The 23,162-nt window shown below is 38.3% G+C and overlaps 1 long non-coding RNA gene across 1 annotated transcript in view; it reads right to left on the bottom strand.

The window, feature by feature from the left end:
* LOC118972299 (uncharacterized) overlaps window positions 1-23,162 on the bottom strand; it is a 121,404-nt gene that overhangs the window by 60,500 nt on the left and 37,742 nt on the right. The window lies entirely within an intron of this gene.

Below are 23,162 nucleotides of genomic sequence, written 5' to 3'. Positions count from 1 at the left end.
GTCTATTCTAGTCTCCCACAGTCATAGTTTGGGGTGTCATATTCTGGTCTCCTACAATATCATAAGGTGAGAATAATAAATATGACAGATGGAAAAGGCAGTGACCCTAAGTATTGATTAAGAAGTAGGGTGAGGACCAGAAACAAATAGTTACAACAGAAACCAGTACAGGTTATACAGACTCAATGCATTTTCATAGAATGGATGTTTCATTTAATACCACTAGTACCCAGTAAAATATGCATTTTAATAAATAGGAAAATTGATGATGAAATAGATTGGGTAAATTGCCTTACCACAAAATAACAAGTAATTTAATTAAAACTAACATGAATTTGGAAACAATGCACATGGTTCTTGCCATTTTATCATACCTGCTTCCCACTGGTCTATAAATATATGTATCCTCTCTCTCCATCTCTCTTTATTTTAACATTGTTTCCTCCTATCTCCTTTGTCTCTTGGTCCCTTCAAATAACCATACTATAATGCAAAAATTTAAAACATCTGCTTTGATTACTGAGTAACATTTCAGAATGTTTAATTTCCTTTTTGAAAGAAATAGAGTCAGGCCAAGACCCTATAATTTTTTTCTCCCCTCTGGGTCAGGTCAATGATAAAAAATACTTTTCCATTCTTCCCTGTAAGTTAAAAAAAAATCTCAAATTTTACTGCTGCTAGGCAAATAAAATAAAATCAAAAGCAAATCATCTCATATGTTTGAATAGTTTGAATATTTATACATAAGTAACTTGCAATATAAAAGGAAATACAACAGATGTAGACACAGAAAAGATAAAGCCATTTTTAGCTAATTGCATTTTTCAGCTGACATCTCTTTTTAAGCCTACTCTGCTCCTTCATATGGTCACTCTGAAGAGATGGGAAGCAGGAAGAAGGGGAGTGAGGGGATAGGAAGAAGAGACAGCAGAAAAAGATGTTAGGTCGGACTAGGACTGGGAGAAGAGGGAACAAAACAGACCTTGGGAAATAACACTTCATATGAGTAGGAGTTTGGAACAAAATATACATATTGTCCCAAACATTGTAAGGGGAGGAAATAGAGCCCCAAATCCACAGAAGCCTCCTGCCCACCCCCCCCAGGAACCCACTTTGCTTGGCAGAGCTTCCCTGTGCCATTTACCCCTGGTGCCTAAGATCTGAACACCTGAGCTTGACTTCAGGTGTGCTCTTCTGATTCCTCTGCTTCCTACAGATGAGAGATACGTGAAAGGGTGAAATGACCAGAGAGGCTGTCAGCTCACCTGGATGTCCCAGTCTGTAAAGCTTCCTGTCACTTCCTCCTTTAAGGAATTAGGAACTCACTTCGTTCCACAAGTTTTCCTTAATGAGGCACTTTCATTCTAATCTTTCCTTCTTCACATTTTTCCTTCCTTGCACATATTCCACTTCTACCAGACAATTTTAAGTGGTTTAATATAGAATCATAATACCAGAAGGGCACTGAGAGTGGGATTTAAATTCCCTTCTGGTAATCTTTCTGATTCTAACCAAGATAAGAACTAGAAAGGTTAGGTAGCTTGTCAAAAGTTATACAGTCAATTAAAGGCAAATTTAAGGCACCTGAATCCTATTCCAGGGCTCTTTCTACTACTGCACACTGTTTGATTCATTTATTCCTCCTGAAATAATTAATGCCTGTGCTGTATTTTGAAGATTTGAAAAGAATCCTTTAGTCATTATTGAGCTTCTTACATTTGAAAGCCCCACACTGCACTATGTTTATATCTAAAGTAAAATTCCATGTTTCAAGTACAACAATATTTTCAAATTTTGAGAATCCTAACATACACAAAGCTAAAAATTCAAATAATAATATTCCTCCAAAGTCCTGTCAGGGGAAAATATTCAGGTCACATTTTGTCTTAGATAAAATACACACACACACACACACACATACATGCACACAAATATAAGGGACAACCCTATAAACTCCTTAATCTGGAAAATTTCTAAAATATTCTTTACAGTGACTGCACCAAATGATTCCCTTCTCAGCCTTTTAGTAACAACAATAGTACTGATGTCTATCAAAATTTCTAGAGCATTTTGTGTGTTGCTAGCCACTGTCAGTCATAGGAGGAGGGAAAGAAAAATAGAATGAGGGAGAGAATAGGAGAAAGGTGTAGATATGCAGCTTTGGGGAAAAGATAGATGTAGAATCAGATTTTTCATTTATTATGTAAAGAGATGCATCATGGCATGCTAGGGTACAAACTGTCATAGATCTATCACTAGGGCGCTGGAGGGTTGCCCAGGAGTCTTAAAGGATAAGTAAGAGTTAGCAAGAAAAGCAGGAAGGGCATACTATCTAGGTCAAGCAAAGTCATAGAATGAGAAAAATGTGTTTGTATGCAGGAAATCCTAAGCAATTTGAAGTTACTGGCATACAGCACGTAAAATGAAGAGCAGTGGGAAAGAGGTTTGAAAAACAGACATGGTCAAGTTCATAGAGGACCCCTCCTTAGTGTAAGAGTATTATCTGGAATTGATGTTCATGAAGTAATATGATCTGCAGTCATCAATTAGTTACCTTATAATAATCTTAAAGTAGATTTGTTTATATTTGTTTAAATTTCTGAGTCTTCCATCATGACTGTCACCTCTCATAAAAAATGAATGGATATATATGAAACTTATGGACTAATCATCAGTATTCATTGAAAATGATTCTCATTAAGTTGCATGCATTAAATGGCTTTAAGCAGAAGATTTACTTAGAAAAATAGAAGAGCGAACAGTGCTAGGAACAGAAGTGATGATTTATAGTCTCCAACATGATGAAATGAATTTCAACCTAGTAAATACAATGGTAAATATATTGCTACTTACAAATGAATCACGGCAAAGTCTTTATTTCTTAGTTGCTTTTTTAGCAAAGCGTTTGAAAAATATAGAGGTCCCAGAAGATGATGAGGCAGCCCTCTGTTCTTGATCCTCTTCCAGGCCTAATGACTATTTTCAGTCTTTGTAAAGTGTAGGTAAATCAACAACACCCCCAATCCAGCTGCTCCCCAGCAAGTGTCTGATCTCAGTCACCTACAATTTGTTTTCATTCAAATAGGATGTCTCCTTTCAAATTCTCTACTCCATTTTGCATTCACAGTCTCTAGCTACATGTGTTCGCTTTTTTGGCTTTCCTGAGAACCATGCCCCACTCTGGGAATGCTCGGAAAACTAAACACATTTTCCTCCAAAGGTCAACTTTTTCTAAGCTCACAGATTTCTCCCAATCGGGATCCATCAGCTTTTGAGTTATTTGTATGTGTACAGAGCTGGCTAGGTACAGCAGAAGCCACTAATAAAAGAACAAATCCCAGTACTTCTCTCACCAAGTTTATGATCAATCAACTTCAGGGAGATGAGGCTAACATACACGTAACAACCGAGAAACAATTTGAGACACTCTATAATTAAGTACAGAATTTAATACTGACAAGTAAGCGCACAATTCTTCACTAATTGCCAATTGCTTTAAGGAATTAATACTTTGGGGATTTCAATCACAATTTCTCTATAAGCATTAATTCTTGTAACCAGCAATTCGGTTCATTTCAAGGAGTTACAAACATATCCTAGTCTTACCAAATTATCAGCATTGTTCTCAGAAATGTTTTTTCATTAAGCAATTAATTTAAATCCTGATTATTCTGACCTCCAGGGCCTTTAGAGGGGTGCTTGCTCCTCAGACGTAATTTAACTTTTCAAATGGATTTTTTGGCTGGTGCTGAATTCAGAGCCCTGAGGGGAAGGAATCTGCTTTCTTCCCAAGAACAGGGTGACAGGAAAGGAATGGTTGGGTCCGTAGCAGAGCCATTCTCCCCTCTGGCGAGGTAGGCACACTCCAGCGCTGGGCTTCTTTCCTCTCTCTGTTTTCTCACTTCTCTTTTACTTCCTTTTTTCCCCTCTTCCTGTCTCCCCTCCTTTCATTCTCTTTTTTCCCCCTCTTCTCCTACCTTGGTTTTAGCCTGACTGGTAGCATCGGCAGAGAAAGTTTCCTCAACCACTGACCCTCAGGATGAAGGGGGATGCGAACTGAGCCTGTCTCCCCGCCAGCATGTCAGAGATGGAACTAGCAGGACAAGGGAGTTCATTTTGTGAATCTTTAGCCAGCTTCCCATCATCCAGCAGGGATTCTAGAAGGACTGCAGACATACTTTTTAAATGTGCTTCCAGAGACCTCACTGGCTCCTCATGCCTCCCTTGAGCTCGGACGAGCATCCTCAAGGGCTCCCTCCACCTGGTACAGCATGCAGGGCTCTGGCAAATGACCACAGGTGGGTATAACCGTATCTTAGCATGCTTTTTGTTTCCCTTTAACCAAGTACCAATTGGTCTGTGATGCGTGTGACCTGACACTTCTCTCCTTATCTGAGTGTGATAGAGGATAGAAGACAAGTACAAGTTATTTCATTTCCCTGAGCTTTTGTCTCCTCTGTAAGAAAGTGATAGCCACACAATGACTTGCTGTAGGAATTAAGCAGCACGGTGGTGGAGAACCAGATTTCCTGGCTTCAAGTCTCCATTCGGCCTCCTCCTAGCTGGGTGACCTAAGCCAGCTGTGCAACCACTCAGTGTTTCAAGTTCCTCATCTGTAAAACAGGAAAACTAACAGTATTTACTCATAAATTTTATATCTCAGAATTAAATATATTGAATTATGTAATACACATACAGAATATGCTGTACATACTAGCTTTTATCATGCAAAGTAACTTGCACATAGTGGATACTTTATAAATGTAAGCTCTTCTTTCTGTTCATTTGTGCCAACTTAGTGGAGGGAAAAATACCCAGTTGAGTAGGTGGTCCATATCTTCAGCTAGGAAATGTGCCTTCCTTTGGCCAGAGGTAAATAGACCTCAACCCTGCTCCAGCCCTCAAAAGAACCATATTTACCATCAGTAGAAGTAACATGTCCTCTAATCTGATAAACTTCACCAAAACACTGGAGGCTTCCTGAGTAGAGCACTGAAGACATCAAAGAGTGGTCAAAGCAGGACACAAACAAGTGCCACTGTCAAAGACATTCTTGCAGCAGACTGTGCTCTGTGAGCTCTTACAGAATTATAAGAATTATAATTTTGCACAATTAAGAATTTTGATTTGATGAAGATAGAAATATATCCAAGAATATTACAATTTACAAGGTGGATGTGGTTGAATGGATTTAAAATGGAAGCTCCACCATGATTCTACTTTCTACAAGTCAATGAAAAATAAAATTTGGGATACAGATGAATAAAAATAGCTTTTCTCTTAACATACAGCTCTGCCATAGTTAATAGCATTTTCCTCCCACCTAGAAGTAGGATTCAAGAGTGGTTTTGCCTATGTGCACATTCCTAGATTGATGATAGTGAACTAAAAATATAATTCCCAGTAAACCTCTTACCCTCCCATTGCTAAAATGTGAGGAGAATTTCTTGCCCAAATTAAATTTATTAGGAGCCAAATGACTTAGGTGATGATGGTGAAAATGATGATAGTGATGGTGGTGGCTGATTTGTATTGAGTGCTTGCTCTGTATCAGCCACTGTCCTGAACATTTTACATATATAATCTCACCTAATCCACTTACATGAGCTCACTTAATCCTATCAAAATCTAATAGGCAGAAACTATACTTATTTCCACTTTACTAATGAGGAAGTTGGTTCAAAGAGCTAAGGATCAAGCAGCCAGAGGGATGATTCCTGCTTGCAAGCAGACAGACAAGGTGAATCCAAAAGCACTTTAGAGCAAATTTTGAAAGCAGTTGAATTAGGTCAGATTTCACCAATGGGAGGAGTTACCCATAGCATAAAAATCTGAACACTCATTAGTTTTTATGATAGCAATATTGACCTTAAATACCAATTTGCCTCCTTATTTACAAAGTCATATAATTCTGCTCTTGAGACAGACTAAGAAAACTCACAGGCCAACACATGCATCTAGTTCTGTTTGTGCTGCACCAGGTCCATCCTTCCAAACTAGTTTATAAGGCAGGAACCCTTTCACAATAAACAAGATCACAACTGAACTACTGACAAGACTGCTGGCCAGTTTACACAGTGGGTCCAATGGCCTTTAAATTCCTCACTGCCTTCTGGTTATCAAGAAAGTTAATTATTATAAAACTCTTAGCTCTCAAAAGGAGGGCAAAAGTCACCTTGCTCCAAAGCCCTTGCCAGATAAAAACATGTAGGAGCAAAAGTGGTAATTTTATTCTGAACCAAATTCTTCATGCTCTAGAATAACATAGATAAATTTAGGAAACCAGAGAAAATTTATTTAAAAAGTTGCTACAATGAGGCTGTGCCTGTGGAGGAGGGAGATGGTATCAAGTAAATCACTTAAGAACCACAAAGAAAGTTCGGGGCAGATGATAAAGTGTTACTAGGGCCAAATGATAGACCTTGAGTAATATGTTAAAGCATTGCTTAATGAAGAACTAATCTAATAAGGTCGGCTACTCTCTTACTGTGCCTAGGATGTTAAAAGCTATCCACGCAGTGTCTGAAGGAGAAATGCCCATAAAAGGTATGCATGCTTTGGAATTAGGGTCTTGCAGAATTGCAGAATCAGTCTGAAGCATAGACTAAGGGCAGAGTCCACATGTCTAAATATGCAGAGATATAAAAAGGGGGAGAAAGAATTGAGGAAAAAAGAGGAGATGACAAAATAAAGAATGAATTTCAATGAAAAGCCAGTAGTCAGAATATTTTTAGTGTATAGAATCATTTGAAGAGTTTAAACCCTTGTGCATGGGATTTGGGAAAAAGCAATTTTTTCCTAAAGCCAAATGGAGAGTGAATTTTGTTTTCACAAAGATTAAAGTAAAAGTAATTGTGGTGGCCTTTAACATTCCCACAGATAGCTCTTTTGACCTTGAACACTGGGACTGATGTGGATTTAATAGACTGTAGGGGAATTCTGATTAATAAACCCAATTTGTTCAGATGAATTAGGAAAAAAAATAACCACCAAAAGGGTTTAAAGATGGTGGCATGAGAGAAGAGACAGAGGCTTCCTCCTAAAACCATATACAATTAGAAAATATAGTTGGTGCAACTAATCCTGAGAGAGCAACAGGAAAGAGGACTGCACCAGACTGCACACACTTGGAGAAAAGAGCAGACTTCATGGAACAGGGTAATGTACTAGAGCTGTGGCCTGGCGGGACCCAAGCCCTTCCCCCACCCCAGCTCATCAGTGGGAGTAAGAGAAACTGAGCAGGGAGGGAGTGGAAGCCTGGGAGTTCTGAATACCTAGCTCTGGAGATCTGTTTTGGGACCACAAACCTACATTTCATGGTGCTTTCATGATACTTCTGTGATTATGGGGTTGGAAAGTTAATATAGGCAGAATTCCTGGAGAGACTGAGATTCCAGTTGCTTGCGGAAAGCAGGGATCCATATCCAGCTGCTCTGGGACAAAAGCTTATACCTGTGTGCTCAGCCCACTGGTTCAGGCAGTGGAGACAGGCATAGCAGCTGGGAAGCAGGAAACAGCTCTTTCCTCCCTTCAGGCACCAATAACTCTCCCCTGAGACCCCCAACATTGCTTCAGGGGCAGAGCAGCTCCAGAGTAGTGCTTCTGGACACTAGAGGGCACCATATACAAACATGAAATACCAAAGAAACCTGGTCCAGAGTAAAATTATTAATACAACTCCCAAGAAAGATTTAAATTACATGGACCTGTGACTCTTCCTGAAAGGGAGTTCAAAATAAGAATCATCAACATGCTAATGGAGTATGGAAAGATGTCCAAGAATGCAAGAATGAATTAAGGTCGGAGATCCAATCATTGAAGTGCACGATGGAGGGTATTAAAAGCAGGTTGGCTACAGTGGAGGAGACAATAAATGAAATAGAAACTAGAGAAGAGGAATACAAAGAAGCTGAGGCACAGAGAGAATAAAGGATCTCTAAGAATGAAAGAATATTGAGGGAACTGTGTGACCAATCCAAATGGAACAATATTCATATTATAGGGATACCAGAAGAAGAACAGAAAGAGAAAGGGATAGAAAGTATCTTTGAGGAGGTAGTTGCTGAAAACTTCCCCAATCTGGGGAAGCACATAGCTCCCAAGCCATGGATGTGCACAGATCTCCCAACACAAGGATAAAGACAGACCATTAAAAGCAGTCAGAGAGAGAAATAAGATCACATACAAAGGAAAGCCCATCAGGCTAACATCAGGCTTCTCAGCAGAAACCCTACAGGCCAGAAGGGAGTGGCATGATATATTTAATGCAATGAAGCAGAAGGGCCTAGAAACAAGATTACTTTACCTGGCAAGATTATCATTTAAATTTGAAGGAGGGATTAAACAATTTCCAGATAAGCAAAAGCTGAGAGAATTTACTGCCCACAAACCATCTCTACAGTCTATTTTGGAGGGACTGCTATAGATAGAAGTGTTTCCAAGGTTTAATAGCTGTCACCAGAGGAAATAAACTACAGAAAGAGTGTAGAACAGCTAATTACTAAGGAATTGCAAAATAAAAATAACTATCCCCAAAGTCAATCAAGAGATAGACAAAGAGTACAGAATATGATATCTAATATATAAAGAATGGAGGAGGAAAAAAAAAGGAGGAGAAAAAAAAACCTTTATATTGTGTTTGTAACAGTATATTATGTGAGATAAGTTAGACTCTTATATAGTAAGGAAATTAACCTTGAACCTTTGGTAACCACGAATCTAAAGACTGCAATGGCAATAATCATATCTTTCAATAATCACCCAAATGTAATTGGATTGAATGTACCAATCAAAAGACACAGAGTAATAGATTGGATAAAAAAGCAAGACCTATGTATATGCTGCTTACAAGAGACTCACCTCAAACCCAAAGACATGCACAGACTAAAAGTCAAGGGATGGAAAAGATATTTCACGCAAGCAACAGGGAGAAAAAAGCAGGTGTTGCAGTACTAGTATCAGACAAAATAGACTTCAAAACAAAGAAAGTAACAAGAGATAATGAAGGACATTACATAATGACAAAGGGCTCAGTGCAAGAAGAGGATATAACCATTCTAAATATATATGCACCCAATACAGGAGCACCAGCATATGTGAAACAAATACTCACAGAATTAAAGGAGGAAATAGAATGCAATGCATTCATTTTCACATACCACTCACTCCAAAGGATAGATCCACCAGACAGAAAATGAGTAAGGACAGAGGCACTGAACAACACACTAGAACAGATGGACCTAATAGACATGTATAGAACTCTACATCCAAAAGCAACAGGATACACATTCTTCTCAAGTGCACATGGAACATTCTCCAGAATAGACCACATACTAGGTCACAAAAAGAGCTTCAGTAAATTCCAAACAATTGAAATTCTACCAACCAACTTTTCAGACCACAAAGGTATAAAACTAGAAATATTGTACAAAGCAAAAAGGCTCACAAACATATGGAGGCTTAACAACATGCTCCTAAATAATCAATGGATCAATGACCAAATTAAAATAGAGATCAAGCAATATATGGAAACAAATGACAACAATAACACAAAGACCCAACTTCTGTGGGATGGAGTGAAAGCAGTCTTAAGAGGAAAGTATATAGCAATCCAAGCATATTTAAAGAAGGAGGAACAATCCCAAATGAATAGTGTAAAGTCATAATTATTGAAATTGGAAAAAGAAGAACAAATGAGGCCTAAAGTCAGCAGAAGGAGGGACATAATAAAGATCAGAGAAGAAATAAATAAAATTGAGAAGAATAAAACAATAGAAAAAAATGAATGAAACCAAGAGCTGGTTCTTTGAGAAAATAAACAAAATAAATAAGCCTCTAGCCAGACTTATTAAGAGAAAAAGAGAATCTACACACATCAACAGAATCAGAAACGAGAAAGGGAAAATCAAGACGGACCCTACAGAAATAGAAAGAATTATTAGAGAATACTATGAAAACCTATATGCAAACAAGCTGGAAAACTTAGAAGAAATGGACAACTTCCTAGAAAAATACAACCTTCCAAGACTGACCAAGGAAGAAACACAAAATTTAAACAGACCAATTACCAGCAATGAAATCGAAATGGTAATCAAAAAATTACCCAAGAACAAAACCCCTGGGCCAGATGGATTTACCTTGGAATTTTATCAGACAGACAGAGAAGACATAATACCCATTCTCCTTAAAGTTTTCCAAAATGTAGAAGAGGAGGGAATACTCCCAAACTCATTCTATGATGCCAACATCACCCTAACAACAAAACCAGGCAAAGACCCCACCAAAAAAGAAAATTACAGACCAATATTCCTGATGAACTTAAATGCAAAAATATTCAACAAAATATTAGCAAACTGAATTCAAAAGTACATCAAGAGAATCACACACCATGACCAAGTGAGATTCATCTCAGGGATGCAAAGATAGTACAATATTTGAAAATCCATCAACATCATCCACCACATAAACAAAAAAAGGACAAAAACCACATGATCATCTCCATAGATGCTGAAAAAGCATTCGACAAAATTCAACATTCAATCATGGTAAAAACTCTCAACAAAATGGGTATAGAGGGCAAGTATATCAATATAATAAAGGCCATATATGATAAACCCACAGCCAACATCACACTAAACAGCAAGAAGATGAAAGCTTTTCCTTTAAGATCAGGAACAAGACAGGGATGCCCACTCTCCCCACTGTTATTCAACATAGGACTGGAGGTCCTAGTCACGGCAATTAGACAATACAAAGAAATACAAGGAATCCAGATTGGTAAAGAAGAAGTCAAACTGTCACTATTTGCAGATGACATGATATTGTACATAAAAAACCCTAAAGACTACACTCCAAAACTACTGGAACTAATATTGGAATTCAGCAAAGTTGTAGGATACAAAATTAATACACAGATATCTGTGACTTTCCTATACACTAACAATGAAGTAATAGAAAGAGAAATCAGGAAAACAATTCCATTCACAGTTGCATCAGAAAGAATGAAATACCTAGGAATAAACCTAACTAAGGAAGTGAAAAACCTATACCCTGAAAACTATAAGACACTCTTTTAAGAGAAATTAAAGAGGACACTAACAAATGGAAACTCATCCCATGCTCTTGGCTTGGAAGAATTAATATAGTCAAAATGGCCATCCTGGCCAAAGCAATATACAGATTCGATGCAAGTGCTATCAAATTACCAACAGCATTCTTCAACAAACTGGAACAAATAGTTCAAAAATTCATATGGAAACACCAAAGACCCCGAATAGCCAAAGCAATCCTGAGAAGGAAGAATAAAGTGGGGGGGATTTCGCTTCCCAACTTCAAGCTCCACTACAAAGCCGCAGTAATCAAGATAATTTGGTACTGGCACAGGAACAGAGCCACAGACCAGTGGAACAGCATAGAGACTCCAGACATTAACTCAAGCATATATGGCCAATTAATATATGATAAGGAGCCATGGACATACAATGGGGAAATGATAAGTCTCTTCAACAGTTGGTGCTGGCAAAACTGGACAGCTACATGTAAAAGAATGAAACTGGATCATTGTCTAACCCCATAAACAATAGTAAATTCAAAATGGATCAAAGAGCTGAATACAAGCCATGAAACCATAAAACTCTTAGAAAAAAACATAGGCAAAAATCTCTTGGACATAAACATGAGCAACTTCTTCATGAACATATCTCCCCAGGAAAGGGAAACAAAAGCAAAAATGAACAAGTGGAACTATATCAAGCTGAAATGTTTCTGTACAGCAAAGGACACCATCAATAGAACAAAAAGGAATTCTACAGTATGGGAGAATATATTCATAAATGACAGATCTGATAAAGGGTTGACATCCAAAATATATAAAGAGCTCACACACCTCAACAAACAAAAAGCAAATAATCCAATCAAAAAATAGGCAGAGGAGCTGAACAGACAGTTCTCCAAAGAAGAAATTCAGATGGCCAAAAGACACATGAAAAGATGCTCCATATCGCTTGTCATCAGAGAAATGCAAATTAAAACCACAATGAGATATCACCACACACCAGTAAGGATGGCCACCACTCAAAAGACAAATAGCAACAAATGTTGGCGAGGTTGTGGAGAAAGGGGAACCCTCCTATACTACTGGTGGGAATGTAAATAAGTTCGACCACTGTGGAAAGCAATATGGAAGTTCCTCAAGAGCTCAAAATAGACATAGCATTTGAACCAGGAATTCCACTTCTAGGAATTTACCCTAAGAATACAGCACTCCAGTTTGAAAAAGACAGATGCACCCCTATGTTTATCGCAGCACTGTTTACAATAGCCAAGAAATGGAAGCAACCTAAATATCCATCAATAGATGAATGGATAAAGAAGATGCGGTACATATACACAATGGAATATTGTTCAGCCATAAGAATAAAACAAATCCTACCATTTGCAACAATGTGGATGGAGCTAGAGGGTATTACGCTCAGTGAAATAAGCCAGGTGGAGAAAGACAAGTAATAAATGATTTCACTCATATGTGGAGTATAAGAACAAAGAAAAACTGAAGGAACAAAACAGCAGCAGAATCACAGAACCCAAGAATAAATTAACAGTTACCAAATGGAAAGGGACTGGGAAGGATGGGTGGGAAGGGAGGGATAAGGGTGGGGAAAAAGAAAGGGGGCATTACGATTAGCATGTATAATGTGGGGGCGGGGGGCATGGGGAAGGATGTGCAACACAGAGAAGACAAGATGTGATTTTACAGCATCTTACTATGCTGATGGACAGTGACTGTAATGGACAGTGATCGGGGGAGTCTAGTAAACATAATGTTCTACATGCAATTGTAGATTAATGATACCAAATAATAATAATAATAATACAATTAAAAATAAATAAATAAATAGATAGATAGATAGATAAATGAATGATTGAATAAAATAACCACCTATGCAGGAATATTTTTCAATGTAGCTGAGCCAAAGACGAAATAACTTTTCAGTGAGAATTTGTGCATGAAGATTTGACTATGAAGTGCTGATTCCATAAGCCACACTAAACAAAACCAAAACCACTTTAAGTCATGAACAGAAGCATATCATAACATATGGGAATAGCACACAAAATAGTATATGTAACTTACCATTCCAAAAACATGATTCTTAAATACTTGTTTTCTAGCAAAAGGAGCCATAGAATATAGATCTAGGGTTTGCAACAAGGTCGATTGCCTGAATGACATGGGAAGTGTATGTATCACATACCACACTTCTTGAGGAAAAGGGAATGCCTCTTTCAAATCGACAACTTTATGTTATTTCCTTTCACAACAGTGATTACATTTGGGTTTTACATTATGGTGCAATGAAGCTGGGATTTATTTCCTGAATAATAGATCAAAGCGAACCAAAAAGTAATTAGTTGATAGAGCAAAGGCCTGCTTATCTGAAAGACCTGGTTTACAGAACATAAAGGAACAGGAAACCCTTGACTTAACTTTTGAAATAAAGAGGAAAAACTGTATAAAGAGCAGTTTGTCAGTAGGGAAGAAATCTACTACATCTATTCTTTTCTCTTGCAAATTAGTTCCCTTTCTTCCTCAGTAATAAACTTCCTAATCTGAAAATCCATTTCCCTTCATTGCATATGTTTCTCTGGAGGCTGCATATTCATTTTCTGGATATTAGATACCTTATTTACCACAGCCTGTAGCCTGGAGTCATTTGCTATGCAGGGCTTTTCTCTTCCCCTTTCAACGAAGAAATTTATAGTGAAAATTACTGATAAAAGAAGTGAGTGACAGATCCCCATTGGGCAGCAACTGATCACTACACATTTAGATCTTATATTATGATTATTTAGCATACTAAGTGCCCATTCTATCATCACCGTGGGTGACTTCTCAGGGAGTAGCAGAGCATTCAGCTTGTGGAGGACAAAGTTTAATATTAGGTTGAAAATGGTTAACAACAGGCTGAAGGCCTAACAAAAACACATTTAGAAAGTCAACCAGAGGGATTTTTATTTTAATGAAAAAGAATAATGAAAAGCCCTCTGCAGGGAGAGCAAATTTGACAAGGTTATTTAAACATATATGTGGGCTTTAATGTTTCAAGAGTTTTTTAAAAATAATGGAATTTAATCTAATTTGTTGGTTGGCGCCTGAGTCACAGGGTAGCTTCAAGACAGTCTCAGAAAGCAGGACCCCTTTGTCAAGGAAGAGTTTAGAATAGATTCTAGGGGGTTTGAGTCGGATGGGGACTTAGCAAGCTAATCTGAGCTCTCAAGTTATTGGAGAAAACACTGAAGCCCACAAATGTGAAGTGAGCTCCCCAGGGCCAGGCAGCCGGTAAGTGACGGCCACGTGATGGGCACTTCTGCACCTGTGTCTGTTAGCGGCTGTTTTCTCTTCCTGTGATCCTCACAATGGACCATAGCAAGTTTTGTTATTGTCAGTTTACAGACAAATAAATGGAAACTCAGAGGAATTAATTTACCAAAGGTTACATAGCTAGAAAAAGGTGAATCGCAGATTTAACTTGCACGATCCTAACAGGTGCCTACCCCCCTCTCCCCAGCAGAAGGCAGAGCTCTCCAGGGCCTTCCACAAGGCCATCAGCACCAGTACATTGGGTTTCAGCCGACTCGCCAGGCTCTGCCTACCAAACCAGTGCTATCACGGGTCCTGTTCTGAGCTGCTGATGCTGTATTACAACCTCCTCCTAACTTAGCATCTTGAAGACACCCTAGTTCTCAAGCCAGCCCTGACTCCTCCAGATATTAGATCCCATTCCCTTCGGCCACTGCTTGGGATGACTCCCACCCCTTCCCTCCTGCATGTCCAACTCCTGAAAACCCAGCTCAGGCCAGTGCCCCTGGCTCAGAATCAACTGAGAGGCAGGTCAGACGGAAAATAATCTACCCAGTTCCAAATGCAAAGTGTAATGGAAAGCCAAGTAGAGGCCTAAGTCACTGATAGGGGACCGACAGCTCTTTAGCAGGGACACACTTGATAAGCAGTTTAAGAACTAAAGAAGAAAGGCCAAAGATACTTTTTTAGACTGAGTTACTAAGGAAAAGACAAAAAGAGGGAGCCATACATACCTAAGGAAGGTAGTCCGAGAGAAGAGAGGGACCTGGGACAGCTTTCAGCCCAGTGACTCAGCACTCTGCCTGCCCCCAGGTCTGAGGCTCCGTAGTGCAACAAAGTCCTAAAGCCTATCCCAGGGTGGGTCAGAAGCTCCCACCCTGAGGACAGCAGCTTCAGAACTCAGCCAGACGGGGCACTGGGCACCGGTATGGCCCAGCCCAGAGGTGCTGGGACAGGTAGAAGCAGGGGACCTGAGGTAGGGCCTGACACATTGGCCCCTTTGCCCTTTTCACAACAGTATGTAGGGACAGGATCTGGGGAGTACCTTTTCCTTATCAGTCACAGTTGTCCCTAGAACTGACTAGAGGCTTAGTCTTTTGATCAGAATGAAGTTAATTGCTTTTTCTCCAGCTACCCTTCTTATTTCTTGCAGACACTGAGCAAATCATGGCCGGATAGCGTGGCCTCTGGGCCCCTTTCCTGGTCAGTTTGAAATCAGTGTGCCAGATATGGCCACCCACCCCTCTTTCCTTTGTGTTAATGGGAGGTATCCTGAGGAAGCCGGCCATGCCTGGTCATTGCTCTTGTACATGATGATCAGTTACCTGGGTTCTCTGGGTGAGGCTCTATAGAGACCCTGCTTCAGTTCTTCACTCACATTGCAGTGTAGGATTTAGTATCATCTTCCTTACTACTGGAAAAGGTACTGGAACAGCAGGTAGCATGTCAGGTGTACACTACCTGATCTAGTTTGGATTCAATCTGATCTGGCTGATGAGGGATCCTTCATAGCCATCCCAGTCCCTTTGGAAAGCCCTGTGACTGCCTCACCATCTGCACATGAGACCTATTGCAGATGGTCAGCACTGTATGACCAACCTTTTAGTTTTCCCCATAGGAGTGCCATTTTGGTGGGGAGAATCATGGCATTTGAATTTGCTCCATTATATCCTAAGCCCAACTTTTACTGTCACTATTATTGTGGAAGAGCCTTTTACCCTCTTTCAGCCTTGATTTTGTTATCTCTAAAACTGATATACCTCAACAGGTTCTTGTGAAAAATGAATGAGAATTTGTTTACACCTGTTGTTCTAACTCTGAGGTTCTCTAGTGTGTTAGTGCATTGGGGTTCTCCAGGGAAACAGAACCACTAGAATATGTGTGTGTGTATATACATATTATATATATATATGTGTGTGTATGTGTATAACATATATACCACATTTATTAATTTTTATAAGTATTTGGCTAGCATGATTGTGGAGGTAAGCAAGCCCCAAGATCTGCAGAGTGAGTCAGCAAGCTGGTTACTAAGGAGAACCGATGGTTTATTTCCAGTATGAGTCCAAAGGCCTGAGAATCAGGAGAGCTGATGGTGTCCAGTTCAAAGACCAGTAGTCTCAAGATCCCAGAAAATATGATGTTTTAATTCAAATCTAAAGGTAGGAAACAAGCTGATTCCCCAGTTTAAAGGCAATCAGGCAGAAATAACTTTCTCTTACTCAGAAGAGGGTCAGCCTTTTTATTCTATTCAGGTTTTCAACTGATGAAATGAAGCTCACCCCCATTAGGGAAGGAAATCTGCTTTACTCAGTCTACCTACTTAAATGTTAATCTCATCCAAAAACACCATCATAGAAACACCCAGAATAATGCTTGACCAAATATCTGGACACCCCATGGTCTAGTCAGGCTGACACATAAAATTAACCATCACAGTTGGTAAACTTAAATATGAAAAACTTGAGCTAACTTTGGCCAGCAGGTACATGGAAATAAATCCATGTATGTATTTCTAGTCTTTATGATGAATTTGTAAGTCAGGGAGATCATATATTTTATATGTCAAATTCACAATAAATGTGCTTGAAAACTAACATTAATATGGTATATAACATAAAAATATGGGAACTTTCTAAGAAAACTTAAGAAACCACATCCCAAAGAAACTAATTTTCATTCTTCAGTAAGTCGATTGGGAATTCAATTAAGGGCAAACCAGTATGCTTGTAGTACAAACCTTACTTTATGGAATCAAAGGAACAATTCTCAAAAAAAAAGGGATATGTCTCTATTAAATTCCCCTTATTTTAAATAAGATCTTAGCATACAAATAAGTGACCAAGTAGGCAAAAATTGCTCAGATCTTTCAAACATCTTTTTGATAAGTTTCCTCATAACAAATTACTAAGGGAAAGAACTCACTAGAGAGCAAAGAGCAGAATATTGCTATGAATTGCTATAAAAAGCTACAGAAGCAGTCTTAGTGAACAGCTATGATGGAGAGTGAAGTTAATAATTAGATACCCAGGGGTTTACCATTGGCTCTGGCATTATACAGTGTATTTAATAAGGAAGAGGAGAAACAAGGGGAGCTGGTAGGTGTACAGCATCTAACTGCCAAGTCTATCAATGACTCTGCTTAGGTAAGTGGAGGAAATCAGTCAAAAACAATGAAAGCTATCAGAGGGATTCAGTCCTTGGAGATTTGTGCAAAAATGAGAGTACTTGAAATTCAACATATATCAATAGTCATACCAGCAGAAGTTAGGTCAAATTTCTCTGAAATCTCTTTTGAGAGGTGAATTGGTCAAAGGTCTAATGACTATATGAATGGACAAGAAACAAAACAAGAATTCAGTTGTTAACATAGACCAGTTGTTCTAATGAGGAATATAACAGGTTATCTATAAATTTCTATAAAATTATGCCAACAAAGAAACCTGCTCATTGATTTTAAAAGGATTTTCTTCATTTCAATTTGAGGAAGGATTCAATTTGCAAATGGGTTCAGGGAGAACAAAAATAACCCCATGATTCTTAGAAACGAAATCACTGGTATAAAGTGGTACTGGACTGAAGTTAAACTTTATTGATTGTTGGATGTTCTCCTTAGCCTGCATTGCTCTAGGCCTTACCAACCAGTGGTACAAAAGAGTTCATATTATCATTGATACATAGATTTCCAAGGCTAATAGCCCTCCCTCTCTCACATAACTGCCTCAAAAACCTGTAGAGTTGCCTGGGTGCCAGAGATAAGACTAGTATCATTCCTTTCCTGTCTTATATGGATCCCCTGTGATATCTTCTGCCTGAGAACCAGAATAAAAGCATACTTCAACACAGGGTGTGTGTGCATGGATGCTGTGTGAGCAAACTGTATCCTTAGTGTCCCCCAGCACTTCTGAAAGTCTTTCATGATCTGTATGGAAGATTATTTTTCCTAAATTAGTCCCAGCATCACTTTTGGTCTTGCTCTTTGGGCATGACCAGGATTTTGCCACTTTCCCATCAAGAAGCAGATTCTCTTTTCCCTCCCCTTGAACCTAGGCAGCTTATGGCTCTGGGGAACAATTAAGGCAGAAGTGATGCTATGTGACTTCCAAGTCTAGATCACAGAAAGGATACAGCTTCCTCCTGCCGCTCCCCTTTAGGATCCTGGCACTTGGAACCCTACCACCATATTGTGAGGAAGTACAAGCCTCATGGAGAGTTCATGTGTTTCCACAGCAGCCCTGGCTAAGGTTTTGGTCGACATCAATTGCTAGATGTGTGAAAAAAGACCATCAGTTCACTCCAATCCCAGCTTTAGAGATGCCCCAGGTGATATGCAGTTGACCAGCAATGAGTTATTCCTTCCAAACCCTGACCAAACTGCAGAAAAGTCAGCAAGAGAAATGGTGTCATTGCTTTCAGCCACTATTTTGTGTGGCTTGTTAGATGGCACTACATAGCTAAAACAACCCTCCTCCATCAGAGCCACACATATTGCAACACAGAACTGAGAAGACCAAGTCCCCAATTTTATGTGGACCTCTGAATATAAATTCCAGACATGCGCTAGCCCAAAGACTCAATATTCCTTCATGATGACAAGCCATTCAGCTTCTGCTTTAGACACTTCAAAGTAAGAAGCAGCTAACGATCCTTGGCCAGGAGCTACATGTCACCTTCATCTCACTATTTCTCTCAGGGAACATTAACCTAAATTTCCTCGCACACATTTTGACCCATATAAATAGATGTCTATAGACTGAGGATAGAAGTGAGGAATTGGTCTATAATTCCAAATTGAATAACCACATTGACTCAAAACCCCATTCAGGCCCAAATTTCTCCCACTGTGCTTTATAAAATACCTCTGAAAAATAAACCTTCTAAGAGGCTGTGATTTCATTCTCTGTTATGTTAATGCTATTTTATATGGGTAAAGTGACCAGGTAATACAAATTAGAATAAAAGAGATCTTGGAGAGAGAGACATTCTTATCACAAGTTGACTTTATGAAGGTTCTGGCCCTGCAAGAAAAGAAAATTCAGGAATTTTAGTAGCTCTTTAGAAAGCTCCCTTGCTACAAAGACAACACTAAGTGTGGTGAGGTGGGTGGGTTGTAGAAAAAATTCTTTCTGTGTTATACAACTAAGAAAAAGCACCAGCTAGAGGATCCTACACTAGACAATTAAAGAAGAGCTGAAGGAGCATTTCAGATGAGGGATCAGGAAATGAACAGATTTCTTGCTGAGAAATGAATGGGATCTAAAGTGAAGTGAAAAGTTGTGTGTAATCCTCATTTCAGCCTAGAAGACTGTGTGTGCCCTTTATAGCAGAGGACTTGCCAACACAAAAATTGCATTTCAATGAAGTCAACTGAGATATTCAGAATTTAAAGTGGGTACAATAATTTTATATTTTCCTTTATGTTAACCTAATCCTACTAAGCAGTACAAATTAGAGATTTGTAGATTTATATTCAAGATAAATACAAATTTGAAAAACATACATAAATATAATGGCCCATAATGTCTCATAAGTTCATTTTAATAGTTTCATTTGGGGCTTTGTTTGGATTTATAATATCTAAAAATTTATTTTTTTATGTTAGTATCTAGTTACAGCTAATAGTAACTATAACTTACAGCTACTTAGAGCTCAGTAGAGCAAACTGCTGTAGTAATTGCTGGTGGTATCTCACTTCATCCTCATAACCCTTTGAGGTAGATTATATTAGTATTGTTAATGTTATTATTTATTATCTCTAGACCAGAAGAACTTAAAAACCTTGCTCAGTATCCCACAGTTGGTAGAACCAGTCATCTAAGGCAGGTTTGTCTGATCCCCAAACCTATGCTCTGGATTCCTAGAATAAAAACCTCCTGTATACAGCCACATCAAGTACAGCATTAAAACTTCTGTGCTTAAAAATGCCCTTCACATCTCAGTTGAGGTTAAGATGACACTGCAGTCAAATCCAGTTGTTATTTTTCCCATTCCCTTACTACTTCCCTTGCAGAAAGGGAGCCAGTTCTCTCCGCTCTCCTGGAACCACCACAACCGCATTCTGCCTCAGTGGTCTTAATCTTCCTGTACACCACAGGAGTGTGATCCAGGACCCAGGATTTAAGGGCATCAGGAAGAGGAATTTAATTCTGGGGGAAAAAAATATATATATTACTTTCATGCTTCCATGCAGGCTCTTACCACAACCACATGCCTTAAAACTCTGCCAGCCTCCAAACTTCTCTCTTGCTTTGCTTGTTTTCTTCAGAAAATATTCAAAATATGTTCAAGCCAATGCAATGACACTATGTTTTACTTTCTTCTTATTTAAAAGGTCAAGCAATTTGGCTTTTAGAAAAGGAAGTAATGGTAGGTAAACTCCAAATATAGAATCATGGAACTGGTTTGGGCAGAAAGGACATTCCAGTCTGCACTCAGGTGCAAAACCACAGAGAGCCAGCACATGACCAGCAGGGCCAGACGCTTGAAATTAATGCAAATGTGTATTTTTTTTAATCAGGATAACCATTGCATTTTAATCTTGCCTATTAGCCAGAATAGTTCATCCTTAATATACCATATATTTTAATGACTGGAAATTATATTTCATGTACTCTCAGGCAACATTCTTAGGATGGCTGATTAAATCATTAAGATACAACTAATGTTAGAAACTCACAAATTAAAGAATGTTATCAAACAGACTTTACAGGGGATGTGGCTGAGGGTTGATGGTTTGCAGAGAGTGGTGATAATCTTTCCCACAAATCTTTCCAGTGCAACCTTGAAGCTTTTCTCATCAAGAGAGGGGTCCATTTCTATTCCCCTTGTCTCTATACTGGACTTAATGACTTCTTTGACCAATAATATATGTAGAAGTAATGCTATGCCAATTCCAAGCCTCTGCCATGAAAGTCCTGGCAGCTTCCATTTTAACTTTTGAGTCCAAACCCAGACACCATAAGAAATAGCTCAGGCTGGCCCACAGAATCATCCGAGATCCTGTGGAAAGAAATGTCCCAGCCTTCAGCTATCTCAGACACATAAATGAAGACACATTAGACCCTCCAACTCCAGCCCAGCTAACCCCTCAAATGAATGAAAAACATGAGCGATGCCAGGCAAGAACAGCATAAGCATTCCACAGCCAGACAGACCACAGAAGGGTGAGACATAATAAAACACTGTTTTTAGCTACTAAGTTTGGGGATGGTTTATTATCCAGCAATGGGTAATCAATATGGTAGATTAAAGTAATGCAAAATTAAGTTTGATTCTTGTTGCCTTACTCCCCAAATACCATTAATTAACAGTGGTTCTCAAAGCTTAATCATGTCAAGAATAATTAGTCCCCCAAATTAATACACATATTTATGTTGACAGATCAATAAACATTCTTGGTCAGTGCCAGATATAGACCAGATATTAAACCTTACTCTTATGAATATTTAAGAAGGAAAGAAAATTGTTACCTTAGTTCCATATCATTTACCTTGCCTAAAAGAATTAGTCTATTGCTTTATGCCATATTTTGGCTTTGATGAAAATTATTTTTTTCTCTGAAACAGAAATGTCAGATTTCTGAGACATCTCTCCAGTGGATGAAAGAGAGACCCCTTATCCTTCTAAATCCCATCCTAAGCCTAAAAGCTTTGACTCAAACTCCATGGAGTTTCAAAATTCAAAATCTTTAAAATAAAGCCACATTTCATGAGAAAGACAATAAATACTAGAGAGGAAAAAAAGAGAGAATTTGTACTGAATCTAGTTTACAGTCTGCTCACACTTGAGCTGCCAGTGTCACTTAGAAAAACTAAACACAACCTTGAGGTATCAGTGGTTCAGTGTTTTTAAATACTGTTTTTAATCCACAGATCTTTTTCTTTCCCATATGCCTTATTTTTCCTAATATTAAAAAAGTTAAAGAATTCCCCAGCTTAACAATGACTTAATTAAGAAGTATTTATTCAAATATTCCAAGTTTTGAGTGGAGGGATAATTTTATTTTTCTTTCACACCATCTTTCACAGTGATATGCTGGTAAATGTTTAACAAGCAATTTTCAGGAAAAGAAATGTGTGCATAACATATGTGCATGATTTCACTACAATCTTTTATTATATAAAAGATGTGTAGAATACAATTTACAAAAAAATAATAACATGAAATACTATTTACTATAAATTCTATGAAGCCAAATGATTCTCACAGAATGCTTTCATTAATTTTTGCCAAAGTCTTTTATCCATAGCCAACCTACGGTGCAATTAAACCATGTATGATTAGATAAATGGAATTGCTTCCTAATCTAGTAATTCTTTTCCCAATAAATTTATTGTCATTAAATGTGACAATTAAATGTTCAATTAAACTAATTCTCACTTTTGTACAAATGCTAACCATTAAACTAAAGCCTCTCTCAGCTTCAGCATGACATGACACATTTTTAACTTTAATCTTCTTTATTAATATTTTCTTCCTCACTTTCTTAAGTCTAGACAATCAACAAAACAATAAATCAAACCTTTATCACAGCATTTGCTCTTTCCCATGGAATAAATATTCTCACTATGGCTAAATTCCAGCTACGAACATAACATCTTTAAATTCAGAGATGGAAAGACAGGGTGCAGTGAGCATATCATTAAATAGCACTTCCACACTCAAAGATGTAAATAACGTCAAGAACTCAGGAAAGTAATTAGAAAGTAATAAGGTTTGAGAATGTATTATCTTTGTTTTTAGTGTAATTTATTTACTTTTAACTATGTAATTTAATTTTAAATAATGACTATGATTAACGTCC

This window comes from Manis javanica, chromosome 3 (genome assembly GCF_040802235.1).
Source record: "Manis javanica isolate MJ-LG chromosome 3, MJ_LKY, whole genome shotgun sequence".
NCBI lineage: Eukaryota > Metazoa > Chordata > Mammalia > Pholidota > Manidae > Manis > Manis javanica.
The sequence above is the reverse complement of the archived record's forward strand: the minus strand, read 5'-3'. Positions and strand labels throughout refer to the sequence as shown.